Genomic DNA, 16621 nt, shown 5'->3' with positions numbered 1-16621 from the left:
CTTGAAATCTAAGGAATTGAAGGCAATTTCAGGAAGATGCCTGCCTATAAAGGCACACTTCAGCAAGATGGAGTAAAGGTTTTGTTTCATTAGTAGTAAAAATTCTTTACAAACTATGGTCAAGTGACCCTCATTATTTTTTTCTTTTCCTCAGGCCTTAAATGTTGATGGGCCCTGCCTCACATCATTTTTTCCTCAGTTTATAGAATGTGAAGGCAGATGTTCATGTACCAGGGTGACCAGTAGGCAGACATACAAGAGGTGTCTTACATCCACCAAGATGTTCTTGGAACTGGGAAGGGTTTAGCCTTGGTAGGAGAAGTCTGGTGGTGAGGGGCAAAGGGGTAGTGGTAGACATGGTAGCTGTGTTCAAGGACTTGAATAACTGTCATATGGAAGAGGGTTAAGACTATCTGTGTTTGACCTTAGAGGGAGAACTAGAAGTAATAGTTGAATGGGATAAATTTAGGCTTAATGTAAGGGAATACTTCCTACAGTGAAACAAAAGTGAAATGGGAGAGCCTGGGAAATAGTGAATCCCCTTTATTGGTGGTCTTTAAGCAAAAGCTTAAAGGAGTCTTTTGGGGCAGCCTGGGTTGGACTAAATGAGGTACATTTAAACTCTAAAATTCTGTGCTTCTGTGATACAATATGTAAACCATACACAGGCATTCCTCTATATTAGGGAGGAGACCAGACATGGAAACCAATGGAAGAAAGCCTTTCAGGAATCTAGGGATTATCAAAGGAAGGAGAGTGGCCTGAATCAATAACATGTATTTTTTCCCTATTGGACTTATCCTGAGAAGGGAAAGAAAGCTCTAATGAATACCTGTAGCTGCCAACCTTTTACAATGGGCAAGCATTTAGGAAAGATGACTTCCATTATTACTCTCTGCCAAGACACTGAGAGTTAGGTGTTAAGCTTCCTGGGGTGGATTGACACTCACCCTCCATCTCAGCTATTACTACTTATTCAGTTAAAATTTGCTTTCTATCCTGAGCACTCTCCCATATCAAAGAAAAATTTTCTTTTTTCTCATGGCTGGTCTCTTCCTTGAGCACAAGCATTTTTTATATACCAAGTGATTTTTTTCCCCCTAGAGCAGTTCAGCAGCAAACTGGTAGTCTGCAAGGAAGTCTGTAGAAAATAGATGTTAACAGAGGTTAGTCCCATAGGAACCAGTTGTTTAAGCCATGAAATCAAATAGAGGACACATCATAGTGAATACAGAAACAAGGGTTTTTGATAGTTTTGTTTCATTTGAGCGCATAGAGGAATCCTTGGGCATCATAGAGTATAAAGACTTGAAAATTAGCACTTCCCCTTTTCCTCCCCAAAAGACTGTTAGTTAAATGCAAAACAGGTATTGAAATACAAAATATAACATTAAAAAATATTCTATATATTCTCTGCTTGGTAGCAGTAAACCAAATAAGAAATGAGCAAGCTTTAAACATAATAGTCTCTTTCTTGCCATACAAACTACTACTCTCTGCTGCTGAAATTTGCTGGTTCCAGGCACAAAAGGCCTGTAATGAACCTGGGTGAAAAGGGTATGACCTAAACTGAGATATAAGGGAAGTGCCTACAATGCAATAACATTAGGAAAATACTATGAAGGTGGAACATGGAATGTTTTTGATATTTTCTTATGTAGGCAGTGGGAGATAGTGCTCATCTCTTATGGTGGCAGTATGTTCTTCCTCAAGGGATGGTGTAGGGGAGGCAAAGATGTTGACCTTCATTGTTACCAATTTTTTTTCCCTTTTGAATAGTATTTTACTTTTTCCAATTACATGTAAAGACACTTTTTTTTGAACATACATTGTTTTGTAAAATTTTGAGTTCCAAATCTTTTCCCTCCCTTCTTGTCTTCCTTCCTCCCTAAAATGGTAAGTAATTTGATATGGGTTATATATGTTCAATCATGTAAAATATATTTTTTCATTAGTCATGTTGTGAAAGAAGAAACAGAATAAAAGGGAGAAAAATTATGAAAAAATAAAGAAAGTGAAAATAGTATGCTTCAATCTGCATTTAGACTCCATCAATTTTTCCTCTGGATGTGGATAGCATTTTCCATCATGAATCTTTTGGAATTGCCTTGGGTCATTGTATTGCTGAGAAGAACTAAGTCAATTACAGCTAATTGCTGCATGATGTTGTTACCATGTACAATGTTCTGCTGGCTCTGCTCACTTCACTCAGCATCAGTTCATGTAAGTCTTTCCAGGTTTTTTTGAAGCTTGCCTGCTCATCATTTCTTATAGCACAATAGTATTCCATTACATTCATATATAACAATTTGTTCAGCCCTTTCCTAATTGATAGGCATTCCCTCAGTTTCCCATTCTTTGCCACCACAAAAAAAGCTGCTATAAGTATTTTTGTACATGTAGGTCCTTTTTCCTTTTTTATGATCTCTTTGGGAGTAGGGGTATTGCTGGATCAAAGGGTAAGCACAATTTTATAGCCCTTTCGGAATAATTCCAAATTATTTTCTAGAATTGTTGGATCAATTCACAACTCTACCAATAGTGTATTAGTGTCTCAATTTTCCCACACCTTCTCTAACATTTCTGATTGTCCTTTTCTGTCATATTAGCCAGTCTGACAGGTGTGAAGTGTACCTCAGAGTTGTTTTAATTTGCATTTCTCTAATCAATAGTGATTTAGAGCATTTTTTCATATGACTATAGATAAACATCGATTTCTTCATCTTCAACATAACCTTTGATCATTTATCAATTGTGGAATAAAATTCTTTTTTAAAAAAAAATTATTTTATTTTTAGTTTTCAACATTCATTTCTATAAGATTTTGAATTCTAAACTTTCCCCCTCCCTACTTTCGCTCCTTCCCAAGACAACATACGATGTGATATAGTCTATACATGTATGCTCATCAAACATATTTCCACATTCATCATGTTGTAAAAGAAGACTGAGAACAAAAAGGAAAAGCCACAAGAAGAAAATAAAAAAACAAACAAAAAGAACATAGGCCTGAAGGACTTTCCTTACTTTTGTTTTTATAAAATAACTCAGGAAGGAGAAAAGAATGGGGAAAAATCATGGATGATATTGTTATCTAGAAGGTGACGTCAGTAGTTCCTGATACATATCACTGCCTTCAGATTCCATAGTTCTTTCTCTGGATGTAGATGGCATTTTTCATCACGAGTCTTTTAGAATGGTTTTAGATCATTGAATAGCTGAGAAGAGCTAAGTCTATCAAAGTGGGTCATTGCACAGTGTTCCTGTACAATGTTGTCCTGGTTCTGCTCCCTTCTCTCAGCATCAGTTCATGGAAGTCCTTCCAGGTTTTTTTGAAATTTGCCTGCTCATTATGAGGAAACCAAAACAGCTCAGGAGCTGCTCTGCTTGCCTAGCAGAGAAACATGGTAGCCAAGGGCAATACTAATTTAAAATACAATCTCATTTACAAAACACCAGGAAGAAGGATGAAATAATATTGCCTTGGAAAACAACTATATGCAAAGGAAGAAAAAACTTGTTAAAAACAAAACAATACAACTTAAGCCATATTGTCCCAAGGGAATTCTTGAAGGAAAACAGTGGAGGACAACAAAGATGTGAAATGGGACAGACATGTCAGGTCATTATCTTTATTCAATCTTAGCCTTGCTAGAGAGATCAGTGGTGTCAAACTCAAATGGAAATGGATCCCTGGAATACCTGCAATTGACTACGAAGACCACAAATCAACATTATTTAAGTCATAGTGTATTTTTTATTTATTTTATTAAAACATTTTCTAATTATATTTTAATCTAGTTCAGGTCTCATTCCTGAATTACTGTTGCCATTTTTTGGGGGGCGGGGGGGGAGCCACTGCTTGTGAACTACCGGCCATAGTTTGACATCCTTTTGTTACATAAAGGAAATAAAAATAGCACTTATGAAGATTAAGTTGGGAAGAGTGACTGGGTCAGATCAAGAACACATAGAAGAAATGAGTATTCGAGACCATCTTGAAAACACTGAAGGATTTTTTTTATTTTTGTTTTTATAAAATAACTCAGGAAGGAGAAAAGAATGGGGAAAAATCATGGATGATATTGTTACCTAGAAAGTGACATCAGTAGTTACTGATGTATAGAACTGCTTTCTCATCCTTTAAATATCATAAGAATGATCTATTCTATATAGATATCAAGGCTATCCTTTGTGAACACGAAACAAAAGTTCACAAATAATTATTACCTACATCGGACTACATCTTAGAGTGATGTAATGGATAGAAAAATACAGAAAAGGCAAGCTGTCACCATGCTTATTGATTGTTGATTTACCCCTTCCCACAAAGTGACTTTATAGAGCAAAATGCATTCTTAAAGTCTATCTCCTCAAGGAGACTGTTATGCATATATTAAAAGCATAAAAGAGTCTTTGATAGATGTAATCACTAATCATGGTGAACTCTCCTCATCATCTTTTAGACCATCAATACTTAGCAAGGCATAAAAGAGAGAAATTATTCTCAGCAAAGGTGAGTTATGGATATGATCATCAATGCTATAGAAGATATCTTGCACGGTATCCCAAAGGAAAGGAGATTGATTACTTAGAAACAATAAAGTTCCCCCACTCTGGTTTGTGGCTGTAAGTAAGGGTATAGAGTATATTTCTAATCACAATCTATCTGCAAAAAGAAGCCTAAGTGATAACATCTAAGAAGTATAGGAAAGGACATGGACTGATCATATGTAACAACAAATAGGGATAACATCTGAATAGCTTGCAGGTTATAAAAGTACCAATAAAATGGAAAAAAATGACTTACAAAAAGGCAAATCTATCATATTGGGTTGAATTTATGGGAGAACATGAACAAGAATTGCACAGGAACAGAAGGTTTGGATTGATTGTGATCTGTGCCAATCAATGAAGGTAAGACCCACATAGTTGAGATCATAGATCCACTAAAGCTTACAAAATCAGTTTCAAAAAAGTTTGTAACAGGCTCTGATGGGTTGGATTGAATAAAATGAAATTTGTTTTCAAATTATTATTCATATCTTTTGTTTCTGTGTTGACTTCATTTATAAATATAGCCTTCTCTATCCATCATTGAGGTAAGACATCCTTTGTAACAGAATAAAAAAAAGATGCGGAAAAAAACTATTTTAGTGAAAGCAATAGTACTAATGTACACAGCCTTGTTCAGAAAGTGTATGGAATATTATTGTCAGTTCTGGGTGCCATAATTTAAGAAGACAAGGCTAGAGATCTTGATGATAGTAATCAGAATGGGGAAAAGACTTGAAAACTACATGATTGAAGGTTCTGATAAAAGAAATGATGATTTGTTTAATGGGAGAAGAGGAGACTTGGGAGTTAGGGCTTGGGCATTTGGCTGTCTTATAATATTGCAAAGTTTGTGTAAAAAAGGTTAGGATAGTTTTTCTTATTCCCAGAGGATAGAAGTAGGAGCAGCAGGTGGGAATTCAAGATTTTTATTCAGAAATAGAGTTAAAAGGTTCTGAGGAGCCTTTTAACTGTGATTGTATGATTTGGGGAAGTTTCAGAGGGCCACATTTCTGCTTAATAGGAATGCATTTCTTAGCAATTCAAGCTAAAATAAAAAAGACTGTTTTGAAAGGTGAGCTCCCCATTACTGGATATCTTGAGGTAGATATTGTCAATGGATATTCTAAAGAACTTTACATTTAAGTGTGGGTTAGTCATACTTACCTACTAAGATACCTTCCAGCTCTAAGATTCTATGATTTTATAAATCATTAAGCCTCTTTGGCTTAGTATTATTTACTGCACCTATTTTGCAAGTGTGATGGGGTATGCATTTGATTTAAAATATCAATTCAACATTCATTAAGTTCCTATTATATGCAAGGCCCTATGGTATATGCTTGGCAACAAAGTAGCACAGTGGATAGGCCTGGAGGCAGGAAAACTCATCTTCCTAGGTAGGCCTCAGACATTTACTAGCTACATGACCCTGGGCAAGTCACTTAATCCTGTTTGCTTCAGTTGCTTCACCTGTAATATGAGCTGGAAAAGAAAATGGCCAACTACTCCAGTATCTTTACCAAGAAAATACAAAATGGAATCATGAAGAATTGGACAGAACTGAACAGTAACAAATGGTATGGGCTGAGGATGTAGAGATGAATAAGACATATTCCTTGTTTTCAAGGTACTTAACTAGAGGGATGAGCATCTCCTGTGTATACTGGACAATGCTAATAATATTTTGTCAGCTTAGTGGATTTCATATTTGATGGTTGGATCCTCATGGAAATGGGAAATTATGTGAGAGAATTTTGGAGGAGAGGTCAAAGATCTGGTTTCTAATCCAGTTTTGTCATTGACTTATGGTGTGACCATGGACAAGTCACAAAATCCTGTAAGTTTCAGTTTCTTCATCTATAACAGAGAAATAAGTCTGTCCTAGGACCTTTGAGTTATTATAAACTTACTCAAATGAAAAAGGTAAATGAAAGGTTTACTTTTAAAGAATAATTTTAAAAGGTTATCTAAACAGATTCTATGGAAGTTGTATTTTCCTTGTGTAACCATGAGCTGTCCTTAAGAAGTTAACCAGCGGGAGAGAGAGGAAGAGGAGGCTATGAGGAGTGGGAGACAAGTATGGAAATCCTCAGATTCCTCCTCTTTCAACGTACTGGGCCAGCTCCTGCGCAGGACTTTTCTCTCTATAGTCTCAGACATATAGCACCCACACTCTCTGGAGTTCTACCTTTGTTTTCTTTTTTTTCCTTCCTAATTTCTCTTTAAAAATTGGGGGGAAAGATAGGTGACACAATGCATAGAGCACTGGTCCTGGAGTCAGGAAGATCTGAGTTCAACTCTGCCCTCAAACACTCATTAGCTTAACCCTCATTGCCTCCCCCTCCCCTCCCTCCCACTAACAAACACCACAGAAAATGAGTATTTATCTATGTATTGTAGAATAGTAGAAGATTGTACCTGAACCTGGGAGCCTCTGTTATGCAGAGTTGGCTTTTCTTTTTAAGTATATAGTGCATTCAACATGCAGCTTTCAAAGCTTGTCTGTGATTTTCTGTTCTTTTCCTTTCCCTTTTCTCTCCTTTTCTGTCTCTTTTCTTTCTTCCTTCTTTTCTTTCTTCCTTTCTTTTTCTTTTGTTTGAGGGCAGGGAGCCCTATGTCTACCTTCCCCCACAAAAAAGAAAACTCGAAACCCTTGTAACAAAATTAGAGTCAATCAAAATAAATTTCCCACATTGGTAATATCCAGAAATGTATATTTCATTCTGCACCTTGAGTCTACCATCTTTATTTGCAGCAGTATGTAGCATTCTTCAATATCAATACTGAAAATCATGGTTACTTATTTCATCCAGCTCGTTAATCAGAGTTTTTAAGTCATTCAAAGTTGTTTTTCTTTACAATGTTGTTATTGTATAAATTATTCTCCTGGTTCTTCTTAGGTCATTCTGCAGGGTTTATACAAACCTTCCTAAGGTTTCCTTGAAATAATTCCTTTCTCAGTTTCCATTACCGAACAATAATGTTTCATTACATTTATAACAATTTATAATTTGTTTAGCCATTTGCCTATTGATAGGTACTCCCTTAGTTTCTAGGGTTTTGCCACTACAAAAAAAAGTTTATGTATATATATATATATATATATATATATATTTAACCTAAGGGTCATTTTTTTCTTCTTTGACCTCTTTGGGGTATAGATTTAGGGGTGAGATCACTAGGTCAAAGGAGATGCACAAGTTAGTGATTTTTGATGGGAGAGGGAATATAATTACAAATTTTTTCCCCAGAATGGTTAAACCAGTTCACAGCTTCACCAATAATGTTTATGTCTGTTTTCCCAAAGTCCTTCCAACAATTACAATTTTCTTTCCACCTTTGTTTCAATAATGATGAAAGTTTAGGTTTTTTAGTAAGAGGGAAAGTAAATGGCCCTGACTCAGAGGCCCAGAGGAATGGCCCAGAGAATTTTAAAATTCTCTGCTTGCTATGGGATTTATTGAGTTGTTAGTGAGAGTAAAAATAAAATCAATAACTGCTAGGTCTGCCCCCAGGTGTTCTATTTGACAGCCAAGACAGGATGTGTGAGCCTCTCTTATTTTCTGTGAAATATTAAACCTCCTCAGTTCTGCCTCTTTTTATACTTTTGACTTGCAATTAAAGTCATATTCAACAAGATTATGGAGAATGGACTCTTTTTAGCTAAATTAATCAAGCTTTAAAAAAAACCCACCATTGCAATTACAAATGACAAGCACAAATGGAGTAGAAGACGTTAAGACTGAATCTCTCTCTGGAAGAGTAGATGAGGAGAAAATGGAGAAAAAAGACGCCTCTCACCTTCTTGGCTTCATAACCAAGGGAGGAAAGTCAACTATCACTGTCTTCTCCCACACTGGTTACTGGGGTGCCGGATCACTTTCTACCCCAAACAATCTCTACTCTGCTCAGCCCACCTCTAACAATGCTGCTACTTCTCTCCAGAGCGCATTGTCCCTAAGGTCTATCATTTAAATTCTATGCAGTGCAAAAATCTCAAAATCTTATGTGATTTTTTTCTCTCCATACTCACCTGGTTTAAGAAGGGAAATGAAAGCTCCATCTCCCAAGATGCTTTGCCATCATTTACATTTATCCCCATGAGATTTTAGCACCTTCTTTAATAGTGGGTTTTACATTAGCACGTCTGATTAATTTGCATAATTTGTTTCAGTCTCTTGGGTAAGAACTCCCATTACTGGAGAACTTTGATAAAGGTGATCTAGTTGCTCCTAAAATGTTATGGGGAGGTCCTTTGGAGAAAACAAATCCTACTTTCTTCCAACCAGAGTTAGAAGAACTCGGCTGTGTTCAGACATAGGTTATTTTTATTGAGCAAAGCCCTTAGTAATATGCTTAATAATATATTATTTAAGATAATCCCCAAACCACATGATTTCCCTGGATGTGATGAACCTTTTTTCTAAGATAAAATAATGCAGTTTTTGACAAGGTTCTTAATGCTAGAGTGATGAAATCAGTAGATCATCTATGAATAATCCCTGATTTATCCTTTCTATAGCCGTGGAGCAACCTTTAGAAGGCATATTAGGAGGGAGAAATTTAGGTTTCTTTCCTTTTTTTTCTTCAAACAGTTCCCAAAATATGGGGAGATCTATAGACCTCTGCACGGTGTGGAGAAGTAAGAAGAGAATGCTTCTGGAATGACCCAAGTCAGAGCAGCATATAGCTAGAGTAACCCACCTTGTCAAGGTGGTCAAGGTAATCCTTTCACTTCTATAAGTCTGAGATATTTCAAATTATTCTTCATTTCGTCATATTTCATGGGCGTGAATTTAGATTTGGTAGGCAAAGTCCAGGTTAAATACAGTCTCACCACCATAAAGACCCATGGTGAATGGGGTTGGGATAGGTGGGAGGGCAGCTGAGAGCTGTATTGAGAAGGCTATTTTGTTTCCTTGAGGTTCTGTCAGATTTTGGCTAGCCATCCAAAACTGATCTGCATATAAGGGCTCTCTGGGGAATCTGAGCTCCAGTAGCTCCCATTTATATGTATTTTTGACAGTCCTAGAATAATGTTACAAGTAGGCCTGGGCAGTATCCAGCTCCCCTAGCTGGATTAGATAGGTTGATTAGATAGGTAGCATTAACCACAAGAACCATAATGCAAAGAAAGCAGGAAAGAATCAAGGGTGGAAATCATAGTTTGTTCTCAAGAGGATGTAAATGGAGTCATGGCAGAATTCCACAGTGAGTAATAGAATAACCTATTAATCTTGTTGACATGATATATACAGCACTGGAAGTACTGTTTAAAAGTCTAGTCAATATTCTTTTGTCGTATTTTTTAGCTGTTTTCAGTTCTGTCTGACTCTTCATGATCCCATTCTGGGGTTTTCTTGACAGAGATACTGGAGTGGTTTCCCATTGCCTTCTCCAACTCACTTTATCAATGAGGAAACTGAGGCAAACAGAGTTAAGTGACTTGCCCAGGGTTACACATCTGGTAAGTATCCAAGGAGTTTTGACACTCCATACCAAGATTGCTCATTTTTCACAGGTAAACTTTTGCCACAATAAGAGGTGTCTAGTAATAATTAACATATGTATAATACTTGAAGGTTTTCAAAACTCTTTTCTTCATAATCACCATTTGAAGTAGAGAATGGAAGTGTTATTTCCTCCATTTTCTAGGTAAGGAAATAGGTGCTAAGGATGTGACTTGCTTACAGTTCCATAGCTAGCTCATAACTGGTGTCTGAAATGGGATTCCAATCCATGTCTCCTCACTTCAAATGCAGTGCTCTATTCATAGTATATTTGATTTAGAGTTCCTAAAGGTCCACTGAATCCCAACTCCCTTATTTTACAGATGAGGAAACTCTCACACAGATGTTAGGTGACTTGCCCAGGATCACATTGCTAATAAGTGTCTAAGGTAGAATTTGAATCTGGATTATCCTAACTCCAAGTTCAGTGCACTATCCACTGGTCCATGCTGCTCCAGAGCATAGACTGTCTTAGGAAGCAGTGAATTCCCCATCAGGACAGGTTTTCAAGAATTGTGTGGAAAAGCATCTGCTGTTTGAGATGCATGCCTGAGGCAGGGGGAATGGTGAGCCATTTTGGTCAGGGTGTCCATAGTTAACAGTATTCTGTCATGACTCTAAGGTGAGGTCAGGTCCATGATGAAATCCAGCATTATCATCCACAGACAGAAGTTTATAGAAATAAATGGTGTGTGTGTCTCTGTGTGTGCATGCATGTATATATATGTATGTGTGCGTGTGCATGTGTGTGTGGCAGGGATGGGAGGGGCAAAGAGAGTATGGTTGCTGAGTTGAGGAGTGACATGAGAAGACGAATGCATTTGGAAGATTATTCTTGTGGCCATTTGCAAGTTGAATTTAGAAGAGAGAGACTCGAATCAGGAAGACCAGCTACAAAGCTGGCAATGAGAGGTATCTGAAGGTGTTCTTAGGGGTAGAAGTTTTTAAAAATGCAACTCATTTTTGATTCCTCAATAGCAGAGAAGTAAAACTAGCGACTTCCTGCCCCCTCCTCCCCCCATACTGGGACGATATTTGCTAGGTATCAGAATCTCTGGTGTGGGCCAAAGTTTAAGAAGAATTGAGATGAATTAGGCAAAAGAACGTAATCTGAGCCTGTGAGACAAAAAGTACAATATAAGTTGGAGGGGCAAGAGAGAGGTATGCGCCAGCATAGGTCAGGAGAATGTCGTGGGAGCAGGCAGAATGGTGCCTTAGCAACTGAGAGTTTGCCTTATGCACAGAACTAACCTGAGAAAGCATCCTTTCATGGCTGTGGCATGTTAAGCATGTCCCATCTTCTCATCTCTGAAGGTACTGAGACAAAAACACAAACACTATGTCAAAGCATTTCATTAGCATATCTGGCACCCCTTCCCTTTTAGATGAGCATCTTTTTTGTCAACTGAGTGATAGCTTTTTGTGAAAATCTGTGTCTGGCAATACCAGGTGAATACATTGCAGAAGTTAAGGACTAGAAGAAAATTCTTGCTTCCTTGGTCTAACAGCTCAGGTTAGTCTTCAAGAGGGGTAGACAAAAACACCAGATATATCTAGAGGAGAGCAGCAGGTGCTTCAACAGCTCTACTGTTGAGTTGGTATCTTCTCCTTCACTCAGTGCTTCTACTTCTTTGGTTCAGGCCCTTCAGCACCTTTCTCCTGAACTGTTGAACTGCTGTATACTTTGGTAGCTGGACTTCCTTACTCCTGAATCTCCTTTCAGCATTTCAGCTTTCACTTGACTGCAAACATGATCTTCCTAATCAGAAACTTCCATTGGTTTCTCACTGCTTATAGGTGTGTGTAGGGTGTCTGTAATGTGCAGGGAGGACAAGCACCTCTGGTGTGATGGCTTCCCAAGCCCTTTTCAGGGCTGCTTTCCAACTTTGGTGTCCACCTGTCATCCAACTCTCATATGGAGATGAATTCAATGGGATTAATGTTATTTGACTGACAATACTCTTTTTTTCATGTTTTAAGTCCATATCAATGTTTTGAGAGAAATGATTATTAATAACCAATGATTTGAGGAGATCCAGAGTTCCCCCCTTTTCTTAAGTCCTCATTTCAAAGCTCAGTGTCTGAAGGACATTGCTGATAATGAGACTGAATTAACTTTCTCCCTCAATATTGGTCAGACCCCATCCAACCTTTCAAGGAATTTAATATAAGGTGGGGAAGCCCATTGTGATCCACATAGGTATGAATTGGGATTAGATGCTCTTCTGGTTAAAGATTACTCTAGTATTCAAATGTGGCTATACCCTGGTTTTGTCTAAAGGAAAAGAAAAAAATTAACATGGTGATTAGAAAAAAGTATTTCTAGGATACTTTGGGTAGTTTCACCATGAATGAGAAGTTCTTTGAGAACTTGGCAGCCTCTTTGAATTTTCTACCTTAGTGGAATCATCAATTTTTTTCAGCTTTACGAAAGAAAGTTATGGGAAGATGTATATAAATGAAGGTTTTACCAGGGGTGGGGAACCTGCAGCCTCAAGGTCATACATGGCCTTCTAGGTCCCTGGGTATGGCCTTTTGACTGAGTCCAAGTTTTACAGAACAAATCCTTTTATTCAGGGGATTTGTTCTGTGAAGTTTGGATTCAATCAAAGGGCCATACTTGAGGACCTAGAGGGCCAAGTGTGGCCTTGAGGCTGCAGGTTTCCCATCCCTGGCTTACACTTTGATATGCAACAGAAGTGTTTTCTACATGCTTCCCACTTTGTCACATAGAATATTAAAAAAAGGTATACTCAGGGTTGAGATTCAACAAAAGTAATGTTTTTTATTGCTTCATCAAGGACATTCTTAAGTGAAACTGGCATTTAATTTTGTTTTATTTTTGCTGAGATTGTATGACAGTGAAGAATTCAAGATTACTAGTATGGTTTGATGCCAGTGAATGCCAGTTCACGCTAAGGCACCAGCCATTTTACCCATCATTGCCTTTGTACTGTCAGGGCTCATGTCAGCACAGTTGTTCCAGGATAAACCATGAAATTAAAAAAAAAGTTATTCAACACTTTCAAGGTCTCAGTACCACTCATTTGTTGCTAAGCATTCTCATCCAAGATCTGCAGTGATTAGTTGGTTCTAATACTAGGCAAATGCAAACAAAATAACAAGTCTGGCTATGTCTGTAGATTCATTCATTTGTAGGGCAAAAATATGATTTTGCAGATGCAGATTTTGCATACTGACTCAGTGTAAGGGCAAGCAAAGTAGGATCTTTTGCTGTTTTTGTTTTAGTATAATCAAGAAGTTACTTGGTTGGTTGTTGTCCTTCGTTTTCAAAGAGGACCAAAATGACATCACCATGATAAAGTAAAGTTTCAGTGTGTTGGACTGTGACTGATCAGACCAATATGATCTCGGAATGCCCTACCACAAGTTGGACACAGATAATCTGTATGAATATTTGGGGTAGATAATCCAAATTTATGCATCCTATGTTTACTTTGTGCTGTCTCAATTCTGCTTTGCTCATAGAGCACAGCACCCTTTCTGATGTAAGCACACCATGCTGAGCAGTCCTGTACCAGTGTCTCCCATGTTGCACAGTCAAATCCAAAGTTTTTGAGAGAGACCTTGACAGTGTCCTTCTTCTGACCACCATGTGATCGCCTGCCCCATGTGAGTTCTCCATAAAACAGTCTTTTTGGCAAGCATACATTTTGCATTTGAACAACATGACCAGCCCATTGGAGTTGTGCTCTCTGAAGCATAGCTTGAATGCTTGGCAGTTCAGCTTGAGCAAGAACTTCAGTGTCTGGTACTCTTTATCTTGCCAGGTGATTCTCAGAATCTTTAATGATCAAGAAGTGTAATGCCTCTGATTGAATCTTGCCTTTATCAATCAAGAGTCTTTACTAGGAGCAAAGGATATAAATAAGAGTTTCTTTAGCTGGAAACAGTATATGTATTTGTATTGTTAATGTGATTAAAGATCTTTCCCACACATTAATGGGCCTGCCCATTAAGGGGAGTTTGATTAGGGAAGATTTGTAGGAAGGCCCACACCTTTTGCTAATAAGGCACTGGTTCTCAAGGGTTGGATGCCCTCTGGCTCTAAAAAAGGTTTAAATAGTCTGAGGGTGAGGTTTTACTTGGGTACTTAGTTTCTGGAAGAAACTTCGTCTGCCAGATGAGACTCTGGGAAGCCGCTAAGGAACCCCACCTTTGAAAACCAGCTTTGAAAACCCAGATGTTGATGCTTCCCTCTTTGGCAACTGTGGTCAGACAGTTGGACCTGTCTGTTAATTTGTGAGATGTGTGTGTGTGTGTGTGTGTGTGTGTGTGTGTGTGTGTGTGTGTGTGTGTGTGTGTGTGTGTGTGTGTATATATGTATTGCTTATATCAGACAGTTTTGAAGCACTATCTGTTGATTTCCTGAACTAAATGAATGACATGTGCTTGATTAAAGGAGATTGTTAACCGCTCAAAACTTGCCTTTCCTTTTAGAAAAGCAGACCAAAGAATCTGTTATAGCAGGCTCTCCTGTGTATGTTGGGGTGCTTACTGATACACTCAGCCTTCAGGTATGCAGCTCAATCTTTAATTCACAGGTCATGTAGTCTCTGAAAAACTCTACTGTGTACTCATGACAGACTGAATGAAAAAGCCAAATGACATCTTAGTGTTATTATAAAATTATTATTATTATATTATATTATACTATTATTACATTATATTATATATTATATATATATTATATTATATATATTATATATAAAATTATTATAAATATTATTTAAAAAATCTGACCTTCAAGACCCCTTGAACAGGGCTTGGGGAGCCTCCAGAGATCCTTTGATCACCCTTTGAGAACTGCTGGGTTAGGTAAATAAATCTCTTTCAACTCCAGTCATTTTCCTGATAAGTAGTAGGGTTGTATAAATTAACTGGGAGCTTTGATAAGCCTCAACAAAGTACTTATCAACCAGTCAATATTTAGAACCAAAATCAGGACCTTGGCCTTCAACTGTCTGATCACTAATTTTTCACAAGTTTAGCAGAGATTAGTATTTTTATTGTTTAATTTGGAGACTAGTGGAGAAAAAGTGTCATGCAGAAAAAGACAAGTAAATTGTTCTTTACACTAATTAAGAATCCCCATAAAAATCTATCATGCTACTTAGGTATAATAGTACCTAGGTATAGTTCAAAGTTAAGATGAACACTTGTTTTGAGCAACAATTATTTTTCTTGAGGTTTTTCCTAGTCTGATGAAGTTTATATTGCTTTTCTAAACATAAAGGAAATGAAATACCAAAAGAAAACCAAAACAATGGCACTCCTTCCCTATCATCTATACTACTAGTAGATGGTAAATTTTGACCTGTGTTCCTGACACTGGCCCCTGACTTCCTTACATGTAGTCTGCCTTTTTGAGATAGTTAAGTGTTACAGTGGATAGAACAGTAGATCCAGAGTCAGGAAGACCTGAGTTCGAATTTCAAATTAGACCCTACTTACTAGCTGAGTGAATTTGTGTGACTTAAGAAGTCACTTAACTTCTGTTTGTCTTTGTTTCCTCATCTGTAAAATGAGGATCATAATAACATTTACCTTTCAGGGTTCTTGTGAGGAGCAAATGATATATCTTTAAAGTGTTTAACAAGGTAGTTGGTATATAGTAGGTGCCTAATAAATGCTTATTCCCTTCCCTGAGAAGTAAGAGGCACAAAGGATAGCTTATACTAAGGTATAGAATTAGGAAACAGAACATTGAATGAAGGGAACCTCATCCAGGCCAATTTGGCAGGAATTTACAATGTAAGTTGGAACCAAAATGTAAAGAACTTGAAATGCCAAAGTGAACTTCCTTCCCTTCTTTGTAGAAGCAAGGGACTAGGTATGTGGAATATTGCAAATCCTGGTAACTTGATGAATATGTTGGTTACATTTACTGACCTACTTTGTTCCCCCTTTTATTCTTGTCTTAGATGGCTCTCTGGGTAGAGGAAAAAATGTAATATATTGGGAAATTATAGTGATGTAAAAACAATATCACTACAATTATTTTTGAAATTAAAAAAAGTCAAACTGTGTTTGATCCTAGAGGCAATAGCTAAAGTCTTTAAAATTTTTATTGATACCTTTTACTTTTATATCATCTTCATTTCTTACTATACTCTACCTCCCTGAGATCTATCCCTTATAATAAAGAATTTTTTAAAAATTGTTCAATAAAATTAACACATCAATCAAGTCCAACATATGCAGAGTTCCATACCTCTATTCCCCTCCCCCTTGCCCCCAAAACTCTGCAAAGGTAGAAAGAAGTATATTCTTATAGCTCTTCCTTGGAGACAAGCTTTGACATTATAAATCAAAGTTTGAATTTTTGTTGTTATAGGAGTTTTGCTGTTCTTTGCTTCAACATTGTTTGTGTGTGTTACTGCTTCTTCTTGATTCATTTTTCATGAGATCATGTAAATCTTACCATCCTTCTTTATATCCTTCATATTTATCATTTCTTACAGTACAGTGGTATTCATTACACTTACATACCATAATTTGTTTATCTATCCTCCAATAGCTATGTATTCTGT

At 37.2% G+C, this 16621-nt stretch overlaps 1 protein-coding gene across 3 annotated transcripts in view; it reads left to right on the top strand.

The window, feature by feature from the left end:
• The window catches only part of HHLA2 (HHLA2 member of B7 family), a 241522-nt gene that overhangs the window by 24086 nt on the left and 200815 nt on the right, over window positions 1-16621 (top strand). For all 3 annotated transcript variants that reach the window (XM_072614070.1, XM_072614069.1, XM_072614068.1), the window contains exons 2-3: window positions 9153-9279; window positions 9925-10024. The gene's annotated coding sequence lies outside the window, so the exon portion shown is untranslated. The remainder of the gene's footprint in view (window positions 1-9152; window positions 9280-9924; window positions 10025-16621) is intronic.

Source organism: Notamacropus eugenii, chromosome 5, assembly GCF_028372415.1.
Source record: "Notamacropus eugenii isolate mMacEug1 chromosome 5, mMacEug1.pri_v2, whole genome shotgun sequence".
Classification (NCBI taxonomy): Eukaryota; Metazoa; Chordata; class Mammalia; order Diprotodontia; family Macropodidae; genus Notamacropus; species Notamacropus eugenii.
The sequence above is the reverse complement of the archived record's forward strand: the minus strand, read 5'-3'. Positions and strand labels throughout refer to the sequence as shown.